This window comes from Protopterus annectens, chromosome 1.part0, assembly GCF_019279795.1.
Source record: "Protopterus annectens isolate FY-2018-M chromosome 1.part0, PAN1.0, whole genome shotgun sequence".
NCBI classification, from domain to species: domain Eukaryota; kingdom Metazoa; phylum Chordata; order Ceratodontiformes; family Protopteridae; genus Protopterus; species Protopterus annectens.
The window spans coordinates 233,689,003-233,710,670 of NC_056725.1; positions in this window are offsets into that span (position 1 = coordinate 233,689,003).

Sequence of the window (21,668 nt, forward strand, 5' to 3'; positions counted from 1 at the left end):
GCATGCATGCAGGGTGCCCTGAAGCTTTGGAAGCTGGCTGGTTGTTATATCCTTATCCTTGGCATACAGCTAAGGCTACTGCAGCAGTCATCATTCAAACATCTACTATTATGGTACGCTCAGTTTATACAACTGTACTTTCTGTGAAGGTTTACCTTGTGCTGTTCCTTCAACAGGATGTTCTCTGATGACATGAACCTTTTCTGGGCTCTATATTTTGTTATATGCTTGTGAAAAACTAGGCCATCTACATATTAGCCATTTGCTCCCATATTAAATAATTTCTATTTGTGAGGTTTGCTTGACTATTGGAGTATAATGAACTGCAAAAATCTTCCAGCTTACAAGTCCTGAAACATGATGTCTCCTTGAAAGCATGGTGACACTGGGAATGTGAATCTAACCCTTGTTGCTGGTAGTGTAGATGTACAGAATTCCTATTCCAGTGATCATCTCCATACCACTGCACATTGTTAATACTGTATGACACATGTTAGAAACACACATTTTTGGTTAGAATTAATAAAGCATATCACTGCCGGTGATATGTGGGAAATCCTGTGGTATCCACTAGCACAACAGTACTATAATGCAATTTAGAGACATGACAAAGGTACGTGGAGCAACATTTATTAACACAGGGGTGGGCAATTAATTTTCCCAAGAGGCCACATGAGAAACTGGGACTGTTTTGGAGGGCTGGACCAATAATGCACCCCTCACACCTCCCATAACCCCACCCATTTACTCCTCTCTCCTGCCTTCTTTTTTCTTTCCTGTCAGCAGCCCCCTCCCCAACCATTCCAGTGTCCCACTACTTGGCTCTTTCTTTCCAGTTACCATAAACACTGTCCAAATATGTCAGTGTGCATACTGCTTTCTTATTTACTTCTACAAAGATAACAGATATTGAAATAAAATAGCCCAAACACTAATAGCCATTTGCTAAACAAACAATACAGTCTTGCAGTAAAAACAGACTTAGCATGAGCAGTAAACTTATATGCCCTTGAAACTCGCATTCATTAAAACAGCATTAAAACCCACATTCAAAGAAAATGCATCTGGCCAGTGGAGGATTATGTTTACTTTTGGGCTGTTTTCAATCCATAGCCTCTTTGCACACATTTTTAGGGCCATGCATAAATGTATGTGTTCTTTGAATCACCTTCCTGATTGTATTAAATTATACTCCAACACCACTTTTTAGAATGTTTTAAATTTGTAGTTTTGAACATTCTTTCAGTAAGCAATGAAACAAAATGTATGAACCAATAATGACAAAACTACCCATTTCAGAAAATTTCAGCCATAAAAGGCCACTCAGACATCTGTCATTACAATTCACTTATATCAGTTAATATGCACAATCTCTGTAGAAGTAAAAGTCACCCGAATAATGCCACATTCAAGAGATGTGTAACTAATGAAGAGGTTGCTACTGGCAAACAACTTTACATTTCAGTGTTTCATCTACAAATACAGTACTTGCTGTTCTTGAAGAATGAATTGCCTATGTAACATTAAAAATGGTAAGCTGGTAATTTTGCAATAGTGAATGACTAACAGACAAGTTCATAGTTACTAGGCATATGCAAAGAAGGACACACTCAGGAGTGCAGAACCCCTAACCCCCTTAAAATGCATCAGATAATCAGTAATCAAAAGGGCACTGCAATACCAGCACTCCATCTGCATGGTGTGGGAGTAGAATCCACAGCCTTCTGCACCAAGGCAATCATGCTACTAACACTGCTTTCAAATTCTACAGCACAAACAGTGATTGCCATTTGCTAAACTAAACAGTTGCACATTGAAGACAGACTTAGTATGAGAAACAGCAAACTTCTCTTCCTTTGAAACTCACAATTCTATGAAAATTCATTGAAATTCATAATTCCCTGAAAATGTATTGAAACTCAAACTCACAGTTCAATCAGCATTCTGGTAGATGGTGTAGACTACAGGATTCAGGCTCTTGTGTCCATTGAAACAAAATTCCTTCAGCAGTCTGGTAGCTGGTATAGAGGATTCAGGCTCATGTCAGCTGTAACCAAATTACAGGGTGAAGCCTTGAACAATCCAAAATCAGCACATAACCCTTCCTTAAAATGCATCTCAAAAAGGCAAATGAAATATTTCTACAAAATCATAAATGGAAATAAAAATAAAAATGGAACTAAAGGTGTAAATATATATAAAAAATATAAACTAAAAAACATACAAAAATGCATAAAAATATATAAAAATATAAATATAAAGATAAATATTCAAGCTATAGCTCTTAAGTCTTAAGACCTCATCCGTTCAGAATGGGTCTCAGGGAGATTTTCATTAAGTCCACTTTCCAGATCAATTCTTAATATAATAATCCACCTAACCTCTTTAGTCTCAGTAATATTCCTCACATTACTTTCACGGATACTAGGCTGTATCCTATCAATAACCAAAAATCGGAAAGTGTGACATAAGTTTATGATATGTTTAGATAGGGCATATTTATTTTTATTTCCATTGGTTATGATTTTGTAGAAATATTTCATTTGTCTTTTTGAGTTGCATTTTAAGGAAGGGTTCTGTGTTGTTTTTGGATTGGTCGGGGTTTAATTGATATTTTTATAAATTCAACCTGTGTTCCTTATCTTGTCAATGGTCTGATGAAGCTGTGGTGAAAGCTATTACCATTTATTAAAGGATTTTTATGAGCACCTGGACTGTGTTTTATTCCATTGTTTTTTTTTTTTTTTTTTTGCTGTTTTTTGCTTTATACAGTGTATATTTCACCAATGGTTTATTTATCCCAGTCACTGCATATTGTTGTGTTTATATCCATAAACACACACACACTTTCTCTCTCATACAGAAACAGATGGTTTAAATTACATACATATGTACACACACACACACACACACACACACACACACACACACACACACACACACACATTTTCCCCCAGGATTCAATAAAGGTTTTTTCCCATGCTAGAATACTGCAGCAGTTGCTGCACGGAATATGGCCGGCGAGCGATTCAGTAAACAAGGCTGGAAGCATGCACAAGCCTGCCAGCACTATTCTGGTATGGACACCACTGAATAATGCTAATTACCTCATTTGCTTGTGAAAACCATGCAAATAAGGTAAATTAGTGATTCAGTAAACAGGCAGGCATCCGTGCCAGAACAGTGTCCTTTGCAAAAATGTGTTTGGCTACTGATATTGTACATTTCTGCAAAAATCAAAACTGGGGCATGACAGCTCAAAGTAAAGCATGTATTATAACTATTAGGCATGCCAATGGCCAAAAATATGGCCATTGGCATGGAAAAGAGTTGCAAAAATATGAAAAGGAATGGGGTTTTTTGGCCAATTTTGGCCATTTAAGCATAGTGCAGTGGTGTGCAAATGAGATTGTGCCGAAAAAAAAAAAAATGTGAAAAGACAATTTGAAGTGAAATCTGCACATTGTCATTATAGTGTATGGCATGCAGAATCAAAACAATAACACGTAACACGAGTTGCGAAGGGGAAAGGCTTTGGTGTAGTAGTGTAACAAGGGACTAAGGGAGTGGGGTATGCAAATGAGCAAAATTTACTGAATCACAAAATGGGAAACCATTCTCTGGATGCACCTAACTGTGTAGGAGCTATAAGGCAGTGGTGTAAGCAGGAGAAGCAGCTGACATGAAAAGGGGTTTGTCATGCTTGGTGTAAGCACATTGGAGCTCCATGGCATCCATTTCAGCTTAGCTAAGCATAGCTAAGCAAGGGTGTGTCTGCGGCTGTATTTACATATTCCTTGAAACAGGGAGCATGTTTGCATCCAGAGGAGGGACATTTCTATTTAAAAGTGTTTACCTTAGCTAAACAGGTTTGTGCGGTGCACACCTGATCTTAAACACAAAAAAAAAAATAAACCCCGGAAATAGCAGAACTGTTTACATTTGAGCAGCGGGTTTGTGTGGCGTGTCACTCACTCACTCACTGTTGTCAGTAAGTTCCCACACCACTTACTGCTGCACAGATTTAAAGGCACATAACAGACTAACTGTTGTGAATATGTTCCCACACTACTTACTGCTGCACAGATTTATAGGCACATTACTCACGGTCATGAATATGTTCCCACACTACTTACTTAAGGGAAAACAAAAAAAGAAAAAAACAAGAAATAGCAGAATAAAAGCAATCAAGTACAAATAACATAGCTGGCAGGTGGAATGTATCATAGTCAGCCAATTATACAGGCAGCATCTGCAGCACAACAGTATAAACTATGCAAACACCTTTCAGTCTGTTTTTTCCCACAAAGTCTACACCATTGGTGTACATACTCAGGAGAATTTTAACTGAAAAAATGTTAGGGGCCGCTGCCACTTTGATACATTAGTATGTGCTAGAGGCTGAGGGTGGTGAGGAGGATAATGCTGGCAACCACCCTAGACTGAGGAGGAGGAAAAGTGTGTTCAGACCCAGGGTAATCTACCAGGGGCTACATGATCTGTAAATTGCACAATGCTACAGGGTGGATAGGGACATACCTCAGCAACTCATCGATCTGTGCTGGCCTCACCTCAGACACAAAGCCAACAGAGGGGAACCCATCCCAGTGGATACCAAGGTACGTGTAGCCTTAAAAATACTAGGTACAGGTACTTTCCAAAGACCTACTGGGAACATTATGGGGTCTCACAGGCATCTGCATCCAGGGTACTTCACCAGTTCTTGGATGCCATGCTACCACATGCTGGTGAGCACATTTACTTCCCCAGCACCATGAGGAGAGGACCAGCAATATGCACCTCTTCCACCATGTATCAGACAACCCAGAGGAACCCCCTGAGCCAGCACCTGTATGCAGATGGAGGTGTGCCCAGTATGCCCTGGCCTTTGCAAAGAGGCAACGCATAGCACACACACACTGACACTGTAGGGACCCAGGGACTGACACCTCTCCCTGACTTGCATACACAGCAAAATGGATGCCACACACATTACACTACCTGTACCTTACCATGTATAGGCAGTGTACTACGTGCATACGACATAGGCAGCCTCAAGCACCATCCTCACAACTGCCGCAGGCACAAGGTAGGTTAGTCTTCTTAACAATAAATGAATGGATTATTATGTTCTTGTCGCAAATCTATGGTATTGCTGCATGCATGCAAGGGAATGGGGTGGCCTACTGGGATAGCAGCAGACAACTGACAGCTATGTGGGACACCAGAAAATGTTTGCCCAATACTGGCTTCCCCACACTATGCAGTAGTACCCAAGGTTATAAATCCCACTGCAGTATATGTGGGGGGGGGGGCAAACTTACCAGGGGGTCATAAGGTCACATGCAGGAATGTTAGTGTGGGGGTCCCTTACTCACCTCTCAGCCTCACCCAGCAGGTCAGACATAGAAAACCATAAAGACAAAGGCCCACAAATGGTGACAATGATGAAATACCCCCTACAGACTTACACAGTGATAGCACAGCAGGTCTTGCATTTGCAGTAAGGCTCTGAAGGGTAAGAAAACTGAATCTCAAATGTATGCCATTACAATCTGACCTGTGGTCTTTAGTGATATGCCTCTAGTCTCCAAGACAGGGCAAACTATTATGTTAAATGGAACCAAAATGTAAATGAAATATCAGCACCCTCTGTGGAAATGTGTACAGTTGACAGGTGTGCCCCCCCCCCACATGCATATTCCCATAGAAATGCAGTAACATGTATGTTTGCAGGGAAATAGCAGCAGAGCACACATTGCCAGAGCTGTCCCAATCAACATGATAACTTGTTGCATGTCCACAATATGCAAGGGTCAATGAGCTATGTATATGTGTGGTTAATACTGTCAGGATGTGGCCAGCACTTACTTACGGCTGTCGTGCCGTAGTGACATAGGTACAGTGCTGTCTTTGACAGGGCCATGTTCCAAGAACTGCAATGCCAACTATTCTGCATGTCGGCTACACCTATGGTAGGAGTTGTATACACTGTTCAGATGTTAATACCTGTTAATGCAGGAAAGCTATACAGGTCATGGACAGGTGGCCACACATATGGACAGCACACAGCTTTGAATAACCTACACAGTGCCTACTATACTATAATTGTGGTCTGTATAACATGAAATAATGGTTGTCTGGCAATTCATTGGCGAATCACGCAAGACTAAAGTCAGAAAATAATGACAGATTGTAGTATCAGACTTCATACCCTATAGAAACATGCATGCTAATGCAAAACCTGTTATTGAATCACTCTAAGTTTGTAAGAGCAATGCTTAACAATAGTCCCTATATTTAGGCCTCTGTCCCCCAATCACTTATGGCTTTGTCCAGGTCTCACAAGTTTAGAGGTATGGTGCCTAGTAGTACAGCAAGTACCCGAAGGTCAGTGTACTATCAGTGTATAAAAGGCTGTCACCTTTCTGTGTCAGCACTGACAACATGTTACTGGCCAACAGCCATACCCCCGGAATGAAAGAGGTTGTCACAGAAGGACCGGAAGTATGCCTTGTACATCTGTTCTGCTTGTCCTAACATTGAATTTGCCTGCCAACTATTTGCAAACCAAGAAAGGGTCATGTCAAAACAGCAATGGCAGACAGTGAGGAAGGAGATGTCAACCCCATAAAAGCAAACAAGCAATTACCAAACCAGTCTCCCAACTCTCTGTGCTTGAAAGAACATTATTAACACCCTGTTCCCATGTGTGGGCCTTTGTCTGTCATATTTGGGCCTGTCCAGATGTCACTCTGTCATGGTTTGACAGCTAGTCCCACATGTAGCCTCATAATAACATATAACAACACAAACCATCTAAGGACCACAGCAAATGGAGTGGTGCAATGATGGACAACCTGCTGAATAGGTACACTTACAAGTGTGATGTCCACAACCCTGTGTGCGATATAATGGCATGCACCCCACCCACATCAGAAGTACAAATACATAACAACAACCACTGTGTTCAAGCCTGTGGCTGGACTGCACAAGGACAAAGAGACACACATAAGGGGAAGGGGAACCACTGGCCAGACAAATGGAGAATGTGCACACCAGAACAGATTGTGCATTAACATAGGTGCCATGCAGTGTAAGGAGTCAGTAAACATCACCTGCAAATACGCAACACTCACTCATGTAAGTGGAGGTCCGCAACAAAACAAAACCCAAAGAATGGACACTTCAGAGGCAAAATCACATGAAAACTCCACAGACCTACACACCACAGACCATGCAAACTCCACACACTGGGGTCTTGCAGACACTAAGGCCTTATCCCAAACCTCAAACACCTACCCTACACAGGTAGGCTAACAGCACTGTCCCTCTACCTGTTCCATACAGATTCTGCTGAGGTGACCCCTGTCTGGCAGGCATAGAAAGCAAACCAGACCCTGCCCTGATGGGACCATTGCACATCTGGAACTCAAGGCCCACTCCATCAACCTGTAGGTGCAGCACCAACCTGGGCTGTAATATCAGTATGGCTTAGTGTGACAGTTACGTATAATACACACTCCCCCATCTGTGGAGTACACTCCCTGTCAACAGCAAATCAAGTGCCTCAATACCCCTAGTGATGTGCTCTCTGTAGAAGTGCACAGGTAACACAAAATACAATCCTGTGATCCCCCCTAGGTCTCTGCTCTACAGGCGATCTGTGTCCTGACATGTTGTAACATGGATTACACTCTCATCTGCATGGGTTATAAGGGCATCAGGGCCAATACCCCAGTAAGTCATAGCAACCTATCAACCTACATACAACTGTCTGTTAGTAGTTCACCACATTAATCTCTACTGCTCTGCCACTGACATACTTGGAAGTCACTGTACTATCTGGAATATACTATACATATAATGGAAATTTCTGCACAGTAGGAAGCACTCTCTACCCACACCCATACCTCCCAACCTTTGACAACAAGACATCTGGACAAGGTCATAAATACAATTGGGACAAAGGCACAATGATAAGCATGTGTTGTAAATATTGCCCTTACAACCTGATAAGGGGTTCTGCATTATCAGGATTTGTCTGAAGGTTAGGAAGTCTGAAACACTAATGTCTCTCATTATTTTGTAATGTCAGTCTTCGATTATATCCAACTAACTTGCCATATAAACACAAGTTTATGTAGACTGGACGAAACTTCTACACAAACACCTGGGCAATCTGCCAAAAATGTACATTTGAGAGATATGGCCACACCAGGATATGATTTTTCAGGTAAGAAGATTACCATGCAAGAAAGCGATCCCCAGCCAGTATATCTCCAAATTACTGGACTGTTTACACAGCTTCATCAGTCAACCAGCTGTTGCCACATCTCTCAACTGACCTTTTTGGGCAAGAGTGTATATAGTCAGGCTCATAATATTGGTCTGTGCATCATACATCTTGTATTCCTGTGGTAAAGCACTGTGATGATCTGAGGATGTCTATCACTAGGTAATGACATAATACATTCCAGTGTCAGACTTTAGATATGTCAGAAATTATCTGCTAAAACAAACCCAGTACCCCTAGGAAAGTCCTGTTTACTTTTGAGAGGTATGGCTGTAGCACACAAAACCCCAGACCGGAGCACAAATATCTCTGGAATGGAGTCCCACTCTCACTATAGAAGGTCATACTGGGCATGCTCCTACACGTATAGAATCACAGGCCATGTTAGAACCCACATTGGACTATATAACTGTATTATGCATATTTATCTTTGCATACAGACAGCTATGTGCACCTTAACTGTCCCTGCATACACCCATCAGACAGGATTACCCTCAGCTAGCTGTAGGTGGCCCAGATGTGATATATCTGCATCTGTTGCATGTGATACACAAGCATATATATGGGCAACATATAATATGTCAAGCACAAACACACAATGACCTGGGGAAGAGAAAGACAGACAGTGATAGAAAGACACAGGGGAGACACAGAGAGTGAGTCATACACACAGATACCCTAAATGGTATAGAGTGATATTATGCTACGGACAGTGGCATACCCATCTTAACCAGTTGCACATGCCAGCATGAAGGTGAGTTCCATTGTGTAATAGTACTGAGGTGGGGGTTATAATATTACAATATTACATCATCTGCCTTTGTGTGTGTGTGTGTGTGTGTGTGTGTGTGTGTGTGTGTGTGTGTGTGTGTGTGTGTGTGTGTGTGTGTGTTTACTGTAGGTTTAAGTATTAGGAAGCTGTTCTCACTCAGTACACTTCCCATTGCCGTACTTCACAAGATCTGCTGCTGTCATTCACATTAGAAGTACCATTGAACACCTGTCAGCTCTATAAGCTCTCTAGCATGTGCGATAACTGTGTAACACCAAAGTACAAATAACTTGATAGGTAGGAGTTCCAGTCTCAGTCCTGGCAAATGTAACTGAGTGTGTGTTTGTAGGTGAAACAGTTTTAGGCCATTCCCACACAGTACACTTCCCAGTGCCATACTTTAGCAGTCTTGCTGATGTCATTCCCCTTAGAAGTACCTTTGCACAGCGCTAGCCCTATAAGCTCTGTGGCATGTGTCCTCGCTATATAACAGTGTAGTACAAATAACTAGATAGGCAGGGTTCTATTCCCAGTTTTGGCAAGCATGTGTGTGTGTGTGTGTGTGTGTGTGTGTGTGTGTGTGTGTGTGTGTGTGTGTGTGTGTGTGTGTGTGTGTGTGTGTGTGTGTGTGTGTGTGTGTGTGTGTGTGTTTGTATACATGTGTATGTTTGTAGGCTGAAGTATTTTGAGGACTTCTGCACCAACAACACTTCCCGGTGCCTAACTTTAGCAGCCCTGCTGATGTCATTCACCTTAGAAGCACCTTTGGGCACTTGTTAGCCCTATAAGCTCTGTAGTGCATCCGATAACTGTATAACACCGTACAAATAACTAGATAGGTGGGGTGCTAATCTCGGTTCTGGCAAATGTAAGTGTGTGTGTGTTTCTTTGTAGATGGAACAGTTTTAGGCCATTTACAACCACTACACTTCCTAGTGCCCTACATTAGCAGTCCTGCTGATGTCATTCCCTTCAGAGGTACCTCTGGATGGCTCTCAAACATATAAGCTCAATGGTGTGTGCAATAACTATGTAACAGTATAGTCCAAATAACGAGATAGGCAGAGGTTCTATTCTCAGGTCTGGCAAGTGTGTGTGTGTGTGTGTGTGTGTGTGTGTGTGTGTGTGTGTGTGTGTGTGTGTGTGTGTGTGTGTGTGTGTGTGTGTGTGGAGGGGGGGTATTTTAAGGACATTCCCTTGCACAGCACTTCCCAGTACCCTACTTTACAGCTCCTGCTGATGTCATTGCCCTTAGAAGTACCTTTGGACAGCTCACAACCCTGTAAGCTCTGTGGCATGTGTAATAACTAAGTAACAATATCATATAGATTAATAGATAGGCAGGGGTTCTACACTCATTTGTGGCAAATGTGTGTGAAGGTGTTTGCAAGTGTGTATGTTTGTAGGGTAATGTATTTTGACACCCTTCCCACCCAGTACATATCCCATTGCCATACTTTACAAGGGCTCTTGGTGTAACTCACCTTAGACATATCTTGCAACACTATTAAATCCTATAATCTCTGTGGCAGATGTGATAACTGCATAACACTGTAATACACATAACTAGATAGATATGGGTTCTAAACCTAATGCTGGGAACTGTGATACTTTGTGTGTGTGTAAGAATTACATAATATGTGTGTGTATGGGTGAGAATCATATCCTCTAGGGGTGTGGATTATACCAATTTGAGGCATGTACCACCCAGTACACATCCCATTGCCCTACTTTACAAGGCCTGCTGATGTCATTCACCTTAGATGTACCTGTATACACTTGTCAGCCCTCTAAGCTCTGGGACATTTGCAATAACTGCATAATACTATAGTGGAAATAATTAGATAGGTAGGGGCTCTAATCTCAACACTGATAACTCTAGTAGTGTGTGTGAAGCATATCCCCTTTGGCTGTTGTGTGTGTAGGTTATATGATTTTAAGGCTAGTTGACCCCCTACACATGTCATTACTTTAAGGAGCGTGTTAATGGCATTTGCCTCACATGCACCATGCAACTCTATACAACCTATACCAGTCATCTGTACAGATGTACATGGAATATACACATGTTGAAACCCATATGTGGTCTGTGTCCCCTAACAATGAGCATTTCTGTGATATCATTGCCAAATATGACAAAGCTACTGTAGTGACACACATGCCAGCATCACACATTGTATCTGACTGACACATTGTGCTGATACAAAGTCTGTCAATCTATCACTTGTGCAGGTTTTTAGGAGCAGTAGATGAGACCAATGGCTACGTCTGGTGGGTTATCCCACCATCCATGAAGGCATTTGCAAGATTACCTGTTGTAAGAGGTTGCGTGTTAGGTCCAAGGCATATGATCTATGTGGAGCATGTCATGTGTACGCTGCACTATAGTACATACAAGTGGATACGTAGGGTTACTACTATGTGTATTGGCAAGTGTGTATGTGTTTCTGTATGTGCAGCCCCTGTGGCTGTCTTTAGTGTTTGTATGTGATGGCTATACCATTTTGTGTGCCTCTTCCACCCTGTGACCTCCCCCATTGCCAACCTAGTGTCAGCCCATGTACATGTCATCCACCATACAAGCACAATTATACAGTTTCTAATACCAAGCCACTGTGGTGTATGCAATGGTCATATCACTGTGTATTGTACATTAATAGATGGGTAGGTCATCTTCTCTGATATGTGTCACCTCCATGTGCATGTATGTTTCAATGCATGTCCCCAAGCAGCTGTGTAACTTTTTGTGTGTGTGTGTGCATGTGTGTGTGTGTGTGTGTGTGTGTGTGTGTGTGTGTGTGTGTGTGTGTGTGTGTGTGTGTGTGTGTCTGGAGGTTTTTTTTTTTTTACTGGGCCATGCAGAGGAGCTGTGCACATCGGGTGTTGACTGGCCTGTGATAGGGATATGTGAGTGATTGTCTACATACCATCAAGCCATGTGGATGCCCGACACAGGACTATGTTGGAGAGCCATGGACCATACATGGCAGAATGTATGATTCACCATCTTGTGGCAGAGAAGTGGAAACTGGTTGTGCCAGGAGTATCACTGGCACCACCAGACCCAAGGACAGATGCATTACTACTCTCCGATGGTGACTGCTGTCTGCTGGGTCCATGTCACAGATGAGACTAGCCAGGACAACTTGCCTATGACCTGCTCTGGTGTGGTGTGGATAGCACCCTCTCTTTGGTAGTGCTGTTGGTACTGCCACTATGGGACTGTGACTGTGTATGGCCATATGGGCTCACAGCTGATCATCTTGCTGACCAACAGCCACCTGGCTGATGCCCTATTCTCACCACATGCTCAAGCACAGACATTGCATGGTCAAGTAGTGACAATGTCTAACCTCACTGTCTATCCATGACATCGGCAAGATGATATATGGCATGACAGATGCAGTGGAGGTCGTCACGCATGGAAGAGAGCACTGCATTCACAACCCTGAGCATCTGTCTGGTGTTGCAGTCAGTACGCACCTGTGCCTCTATAATGGACCATAACATGCATCTGGTGACACCTGCTGTGGCACTTGCAACAGTAGTTAATGGCCAGCAGTCCTCCGTTGAGCTCCCATGTCCATCTGCCTGTGTGTGACCTCACCTGGCCCCTGGCTATGGCTGGTGCCTACAGTCACACTCACCATACTTAACACACTAGCTTGTTCCATGCAACAACCCTTAACCTGTCCATTATCTGTGGCTGCTGGGGACTGGGTATGTGTGGGCATACTGACTGTGTGCGGGGACATGGTGGGTGAAAGTGGGATACCAAACAGTGGCACAGATGTTGGCACCAACAACCTCACCTGTGCCTCACTATGACCACCATCATCATGGGACTGTGCTAAGACACTGACATCAGGTTGTGAGGGGGAGGGACACCAACCCCTGTGTTCACCTGTGAGGGGAAGATAACATATGTAAATCAATACCCTGCACACACACACACACACGCACACACACGCACACACACGCACACACACGCACACACACACACACACACACACACACACACACACACACACACACACACACACACAAACTCCTGGTACAGTCTGTCACAGCTGTGATACCTATGAGCCCCTCAGGGCAGACCCTACGGTAGTTCTGCCTGCCACAATCCATCTCCTTCACTGCTACTGTAAGGCCCACAACGAAGGGTGACAAATCCTACTGTGTGATGGATCTAGTGGCAGAATGGTAATTGTAGCCAAGACCAAGGCTATTGTAGTCAGCTATACAGTGTGACCAAATGCATATGCATGTACTGTAAGAGCTGACCTACTGCTCTACAGATCACACAAAATGACAAGGTGTAATGATATGTGATGATAACTGATGAAAGACTGTACACTATCACTGGACTACTTACACAGTTCAGACTCACAGGGATTCATTTCAGACAATGTTGCAGGACAGTCTTCAATACATGCAGGAAACATGTAAAGTACTAAGTGCATAGCCTCATAGGATGATACCAGGATATTGGTCCTGATGCCCTTATAAGCCTGGCCCAGACTTTCCCCCATGTCCATTCAAAGCCAGCACCTGTGTCCTGTGTCCAGCTGGGACACAAGCAGGATCCCTGGGGGTGTCTTATCCATTTCCCATGCAGTCATCCAGCTTCTTCTTCAAGAGGGTTATACACGTGCTCTACTAGACATGGGGAGGGAGTGTATTTTACAGACAGTGTATTGTGTGAGACACTACACTGTCCTGCCAACAAGTACTATACATGTCACAGACCAGGTGAGGGCCTTGTATGCATGATGTGTGAGTGGGGTTTGTCTTACAGATATGCAGGCATGCCTTTAAGGCTGGTTTATAAATGGCCTTGTTTGCCAGACACAGGTCAACTATGATCAGTCTGTATGAGATTGAGCACAGGGACAGGGCTTTCAGCCTACCTGTATAGGATAGGTGTTGCAGACCCTGAATTTGCCTGGTCAGCAACCTCTGTCGTCTCTGGAGCTGCTGCATTTGCTTGGCAAGGTACATGCCAAAGGAGCCATTGTACTTGGTAATGCTTCTGTTAAGGGTGGAGTACAGGGATGTGTTGACCTCCTGATTCCTGGATGACATACCCATATTTGTGAAGTGGGCCATGTAGACAGCCTTCTGTACAATGGTGTCTACACAGTGGGAAACTGTCCAGTTGCTACCAACTTTGTTGCACAATTCACCTCACACCTGATTGCATTCTCATTACATTATTGTCAAAATTAGTGTGGATGACATCTGCCACAGCAGGGAGAATGATGCATCTCCTGGCATTCAGTTTGCAGCAATGCTTCTTGCACCAGTCATTATATGGGTGAGGGCCTCTTGAGGGATGCTCACATCAGTAGGGGAATGTAAGACAGTGGCCGGCTTGCAAGCATCTGTAAACCTGATCAGCCACAGACCACTGATTTTTTTCCTGTACCTCAGATACGTATATCTCAAACAGTAGAGACCCCCAGACTGATCCTTGAGGTACACCACTTTGGAAGATTCTACAACTAGAGGTGGGTTCCACTACTTTGACAGAGTGGGTACTATCATTGAGCCAATTAGCTACTGATTTGATAACATACAGCTTGATGCCTAGCTGTGCAGGCGTATGTATCCTGGCCACCTGGGGATTATTGTGAGATAATTGGGCTATGTTAACGCAGGCATTGTTCACCATCTTCCCCCTCATCCTTGTGTTTGTTGACCACTTCAGAGAAGTTGACCAGGTTTAACAGGCCTGATCTGCCTTTGACAATTCCACATTTTGAGGTTGCCGATGTCCCTGTTCATAATGTCTTTGATATAGCCTTCCATGCCCTTGCAGAGCAGACTGGTTAGGTTGACATGCATATGATTGACTGGGTCGGTGGATTTCTCCACCTTTGTGTATAGGGATAACAGTGGCTGTGCAGATGGGATGACACCAGTGCTCAGGCTTTTGTTGACTACAGTGCATAATGGATCTGAGAGCTCATTCCTGAGTTCATGTAGGATGCAGCCAGAAATGAAATCAGGTCTATGGAGACTTCTGTGTGTTGCCTTTGAGATGGCATTATGGACCTCCTTCCTGATGATGAGGGGAGGGAGGCAGGTGCTGTGCATGCACATGTGTACCAATGGGGGGACAGGGGGGGTGATGCTTGCACTTCACCTGTCTGCAACAGGTTGCCTATATCTATGCCGTATGTGTATGTGGTGTTATTGACCACCACTATGCATACATATGTGTGGAAGGCCTAATCATTGGCCTTGGTGGATGTGTCCAATTTGCACTCAGTGATAGCCTTAGGCTAATTCACCTGTGACCTTATGTGCTTGTGCAGACCAAGGTGACATTGCTTCCAATAAGGCACCTGTTACTTCTTGGCCCTGCCCAACAATTATTTATACCTTTTATGGTATTTGTGTATTGCTGCTATCCACCATGGATGTTTACCCTATCTTGAGGGAGATGATGTTGTCCTGTCAAGTATTGCTGGGTCCATACATGCCCACATAGTATTGTGATGTAGGCCTGGACACTACTGCTAGTTCCAACTGATGGGCCATTGTTAGTAAAGCTACTTCTACCTGCTCTGAGGAGATTTATAGTCATCTGTGTAAAGTTAATTTTGTTTGACCCTGACAAGGGGGGGTAGGGGAGATGGTGACCTGAACAGTGATGGCTATGTGGTCAGATCTTACCAAGGAGGATGACAGTGTAGGAGTGCTACAGTGCCTACTCATGTTAGTTAGGACCAGGTACAGGATATTTCCACCTGTTGTAGGAGTTTTGACTGGCTGATCCACTGCATTGCCATTGGCAAAGGTGAGGAATCTCTGTGCATTCATGTTCAGGTGGCATAGGTCATGCTCACTATGGTTGATTAGTTGAAGTAACCTAGAGGCAGGGTAGATGATTGAACCCTGACAGATTCCAGCAAATCTGCACTAAGGCACACATCACTGGTGGGCAAAGGCCAGAAAATAGTGTCATGTCATGAATTTAGCTGAAACGCACTTAGTTGCCAGCAAAGATGGTGTCGCATTCACATGTCTGCTCTGCAGGATATGATATCTGACAATCAAATGTATTCCATTATGTTATGACTTCAGTCTTTAATGGGTTGCCAGTGATTTGCTAGACAATATACAACTTTATGAGGCATTGACTACAAATACATGCAGGCATGTGGTCAGTCTGCAAAACTCTGGACAGTTGTCAGGTATGGGCTCAGTATATAACATACAGTTCAACACACACTTTTGTGCCTGTTGTGTACTATACACATACCCTATATAAGTTTCTTACATTTGTAAGACAAGCATATGTATCATAGTAGCATTCACATGTGACATATGAATATTTACAACATCCCAGGTAGCTAGCCTAGCACTGTCACACTCAGTATTGGACAACAGACACTCCAGTAGTAGTCATACATGAGATGACCTTTGCAGCGGTGACTCAGGAGCCAGAGATGTGATCCATGTCACTGCAGACAGGGCTTGCAAGAATGGCCATAGGTGCTGGCCAGCAGTATGTGAGTCCAGCAGGTCTTGTTGTGACCTAGTGTATATCTTCCTATTTGACATTATTGCACCCACCCCTTCTGCATTCCATTACAAGTTTACGTGATTGACATGCCTGTTATAGTGCTGAAGAGTTTCCTCAGAATAATGCAAATGGTTAGGTTTGTGTAGTTGCAGTCTGTCTTTGTGTAGATGGGTTCAGACCTGTGTTGCATTGGCAGCAGCTTGCCTTTTGAAGGTAATGCTCATGGGCAGATGATGGCCTGTGCACCAATCGGTGTCTCCCACTTGCTACTTGCATCCAGACCACCTGTGTTGTCTTTCCAGTAGCCAATGCCATAGCAACACAGTGCTATAATTAAGTCCTTCATGTGGGCATTGCCCCTTTTCCTTGCCTGTGTGGAGAACATTATGGAGGTGTGGGGGCTACAGCTTCACAGATGGTAGGTGGAAATCCCTCTCAGTGTAAGACATGTGGAGACAGCCCAACAACATAGGTGACAAAACTCCACAATTGGGTACAGATTGTTAGTAAGTATTGCTGTTATACACACAGAAGACTGCTAGATTAACAGGGCTTGTCTGGACATGCATTTTCCATGTGACTTGATGTCTGACAATGATATGTCTCTGAAATACCTCTCAACTATCCAGATGTCCACAGACTGCCCAGAGGTTTGCCTGTTATGTTTGGTCTGTTCCTCAGACAATTTCTGTTTTTGATACATCAGTAGGATAATGTGAGGATTGTAGTCAGAAAATGTTGACACCCACTAGTGTTTCACATATCATATCCTTCAGGCATGTTATATTACAACAAACCCTGTAACACAAGCAACTGTTTCAGTTTGTAACACCATTATGTGAACTATGTCCCTCTTTTTGGCCCCCTGTCCCCCAAGTGTGTCATGCTTTGCCTAGATGTCTTGAAGTAAGAGGTTCGGAGGTATAGTATATCATTATTTAGTGACTGCACTCCTGATATCATCCCAGTGACTTAGCAGACTCCTAGAAGTGTTATGTGGCAGTGGCCATAAATATGGTCCCAAATCCTGGACATTCTGTGGAAATCTGTACAGTTGATAGTTATGTATGTCTGGCCATTGTTAACAGACTGCCAAGACAGTGTAGCAGTGTTGTGTGTAAATGTTTGTTGGGTTGAGTAGGGAGAGTAGAAGATGTGAGTGTCATAGATCCTTTTCTATCTGACTGTGCATGCTGCTGCAGTTGCTGGTGGTTTATCAGGTGTATATGCTTGTAGGGGTAGACTGATAAATGTCCTGTAACACCTCAGGATTCCCAGTAGACTGTGAGTTGGGCCAGTATATGTCAGTGTAGTGTGTGACTGGCAATCAGGATATGTTTGTTCAAACAGTCGTTCTACTCTAGAGTTCATTTGGGGTACAGGTATGTTGCTGTGACTATGGTGAAAATGGTTGTGGGTGGACAGTTTCTCACCAATGTCTGCTTTTCCCTACAGTTGCATCCCTCTAGTACATGATATATTTGGAGATACATGGGTAATCCCCCAGACCTGATTTGAGGTAGTGTCATGTTAGTCTTTCTCTGGTTCAGAGGGTGCTGGCTGAAATGGTTGGCAGCTTTCAGTGTTTTTTTCTCTTCTGTTACATGACTGCAGTAATACATCTCCACTGTCCAGATGTCTCGACACTGTCCAGATGAGTGGCTCATACGTTTGGTCTGTTCCCCACAACAGTTGTGGGTTTCAGAAAAGTCACTGGGATGATGTGAGCATTGACATCATTAAATGATGACAATCATTTGTGTTTCAGACCTGGAATCTATCAGGAAATATATGTTAAATCAAACCATGCTACTCTAGCAGACTTCTACATGTATAACAGCCATATTTCAAAGATGTCACTACTGTTTGCCCTCTATTTTGTCAGGCTTTTCACAGATGTCTTGCAGTAAGCAGTTGTTCATATATATATATATATATATATATATATATATATATATATATATATATATATATATGTGTGTGTGTGTGTGTGTTTGTGTGTGTGTGTGTATAAGAGTACTATGGATATATATGTTTTCCTTATGTTAAATGACTGTAGTGCATGATATGTTTGTAAAAACATTACAAATTCCTGCACCTCAGATGTTGTTGAGGTACATTGCTATGATGGTAGTGCACAGGGTTCTAGGTTCAAGACTTGGTAGTGATGACTTTCCTCACTCATGTTAAATGACCATACTGCGTGATATGTTTGTAAAAGCATTCCAAATCCTCCCAGCTTAGATGGTGTTGTGATAGTAGTGCACAGTATGCTGGGTTCGAGACTTCGCAGTGATGATTATTTTATTGCTGGGCAGAACATTGGCTGATAGTGACAGAGTGATTAAGGCACATTTAAGCAGTTCTAAGAGGGTCTGCACAGTTTTGTACAAAACTAAGCTATGCTAACAGACGGTTAAGTCCTCTTGGCTTTGCTTAGCACAACTTACTCCTGCTTACACCCACTCTAATTTTAATTAAAGAATAGAAAAGAAAAAAAGAGTGATAGGAAAGTGGTAAAATGGGGGCAAGCAGTGGGTAAAACATTAGGCAAGCCAACTAGGGATGTACAGGAAGGGTGTAGGGAAGGACCATCACTCTACATTTCTTGTGCAGCAACAGCTGTGAACAATGTGTTGAATTTTGGATTTATAGCCTCATACCCCACAGGGAGGGGTTTTGGAAACAGACATTTCTAGAACAATTTGTGGGTAGATTGTTTTATTTCACTGTACATAGGGGCAAAATGTAGAGCTGTGTATGGGGCAATGATTTTTTTTGTGGGACATATGCCCCCTTTTTTTAGGTGAGAGTGGGATGTTGGGGAAGGAAGGTTGGTTGGATAAGATAGGTAGCATTTGCAGACAGACAAGACAAACAGGACAGCAGACAGGGGTGGTATATGACACATGAGGGGGTAAACACCTTGGACGGGGAGGGTGGTTGGGAATCAGAGGCCCATGAGCCCCCAAATGGATGCAGTAGGACTGAGGTGCCCACCCATGAGCAGTCACCACTGCATCTTAATGGCCCCGAAGGTGGCTGTGCTGGGGGCTGGACTAGAGGGGCAGTCTGCCCCTTGAAATGCACCGGGTGGCTCTCCATCAGGCACAGCTGCCCACCCAACTCAGAGCAGATGACACTGCACACCATACCCTGGAACATTTTGCGGGTAACAGGATCGTCTCCACGCCGACACCTGGGGAGATGGGCCCCGTCCCCTGAGGTGGTTCCACCCAAAGGTGGTGCAGGACCAGCAGAGGAGGATGTTTCAGGTTGGGTCTCAGACATGTTGGGGCCCAGTGTCACAGCCTGATGGGGTAGGACAGGCTTATCCACCGGGATCTGCCTTCCCAAACTTGCTATGGTGTTGTTGTTTTCCAGGATATATTGGTTTGTCATGAACAACACATTTCAAAATTAGTTATAACAGCATGAGTGGGTGTTCCCATTAACCCAAATCAACAGACTTGAAACAGTTGCACAGCAAACAGAACACATGCATAAATGGAACAACAGTAAGCATTTTAGCAGCATGCAAGTTACATTGATGGCAACAGGCCACCAATAATGATATTTGAACAAGGTATGTTAATATGCAACCAATGAAATATATGAACAATAATAGAACACATGGCCCAACAATAGATTTTGGGAAGAATATACCCATAGTATATGAATAATAATTACTGATGCAGATGACAGGTGAGGAGAGAGAAAAAAAGGCCCATTACCAACTGTATCGGCTTTTATTTTTCACAGCAGTACTGCTCAATACTATACAGTTCTGCCTCACTTTACATTTACCTATGGCCCATAGCTTCTGTGGCACATACATACCTCTTAGACTGTCACCCTGTAATGGTATGGGGCAGTCGGGGTGAACTGTGGCTACTTTACTGGAGGAGGCTTGCACATGTCATGGTTACATACTTGACAAAGAAGGGGTGCCCTACAATGATCTTGTGTGAGTCTGATAATACCATAGTGCACCTGGATTCCTGTGTCCAAGGTTATTGGCAGCAGTAACCACTAGCTGTGACAGCATGACAACTGAGAGCATGTATCAGGAAGAGGGCATAGTGTATGTACCTATCCTGCTGTCATTTGGAGGCATGGGGTTGGACAGTGGAACAGCTGTACATGGTGTGTTGTTATACTCTTCAAACAGCTACTGCAAACATTTTATTACCTGTAATACATGTGCAGAAAATATCTGTTACCACTATCTGACTGTTTCTATAGATATTCAATATTTCTTCAGTGTATATTTGCACCTATATTAGTACCACTCCCTGGCTTTGAACCCTGTATGGGTGTGCTAACATGAACTGCAAGGCTGTTTCTCATCACACTGAGCTACTGGGGAACTGTTGTCTTTTGTTTGACTGTTTTCTGCTGTGGGTTTGACAGTCTGACCTTGTAATCCTGAGATTCATGCATAACATATAATTAGTGTCCTGTGTAGTAATCCTTTGAAATTACACAATCTGGAAAGCAAAGGCTAACACAAGACACCGCAGCAGGGGACACACTATAATACATTTGATACTAATATTCAGGGTTGGATCTTAGTACATAACATGTCACATTTCATGTATATCTTGATTTATAGCTCCACAATCTACTGTTTTGCATACTAGCTGATTCTCAAAACAACCTCTGTTAATTCATGCTATCAAATCTATATTTTCTGTGCAGAACCTGTACACATTCTATTTCTACAACAACATACCAGAATAAACACAACAGTTTGTGGTTTAGGTTTTTATTGTACTTATATGACACAGTGCTCTACTATTGCATTTGCTGTAAATGACTATTAGTCTGGCAAACATTGCTTTAATCATTATACACAGAACTCACTAAAAAATTTACTCCTTCTTATTTATGTTACTATATACTGCAAGGTAGGTCTGTACTCACCAGCTTGTTGGAGCAGTCAGTCTTTCCGCATGGGCCTCAGCATTGCTAGCCCTCTCCTCTGCAGCTTTAGAGGGAGAAAACAAGCAAACATTATGCATACCTGTCTATCACATACTCAGGCTAGTATTTGGTACAGC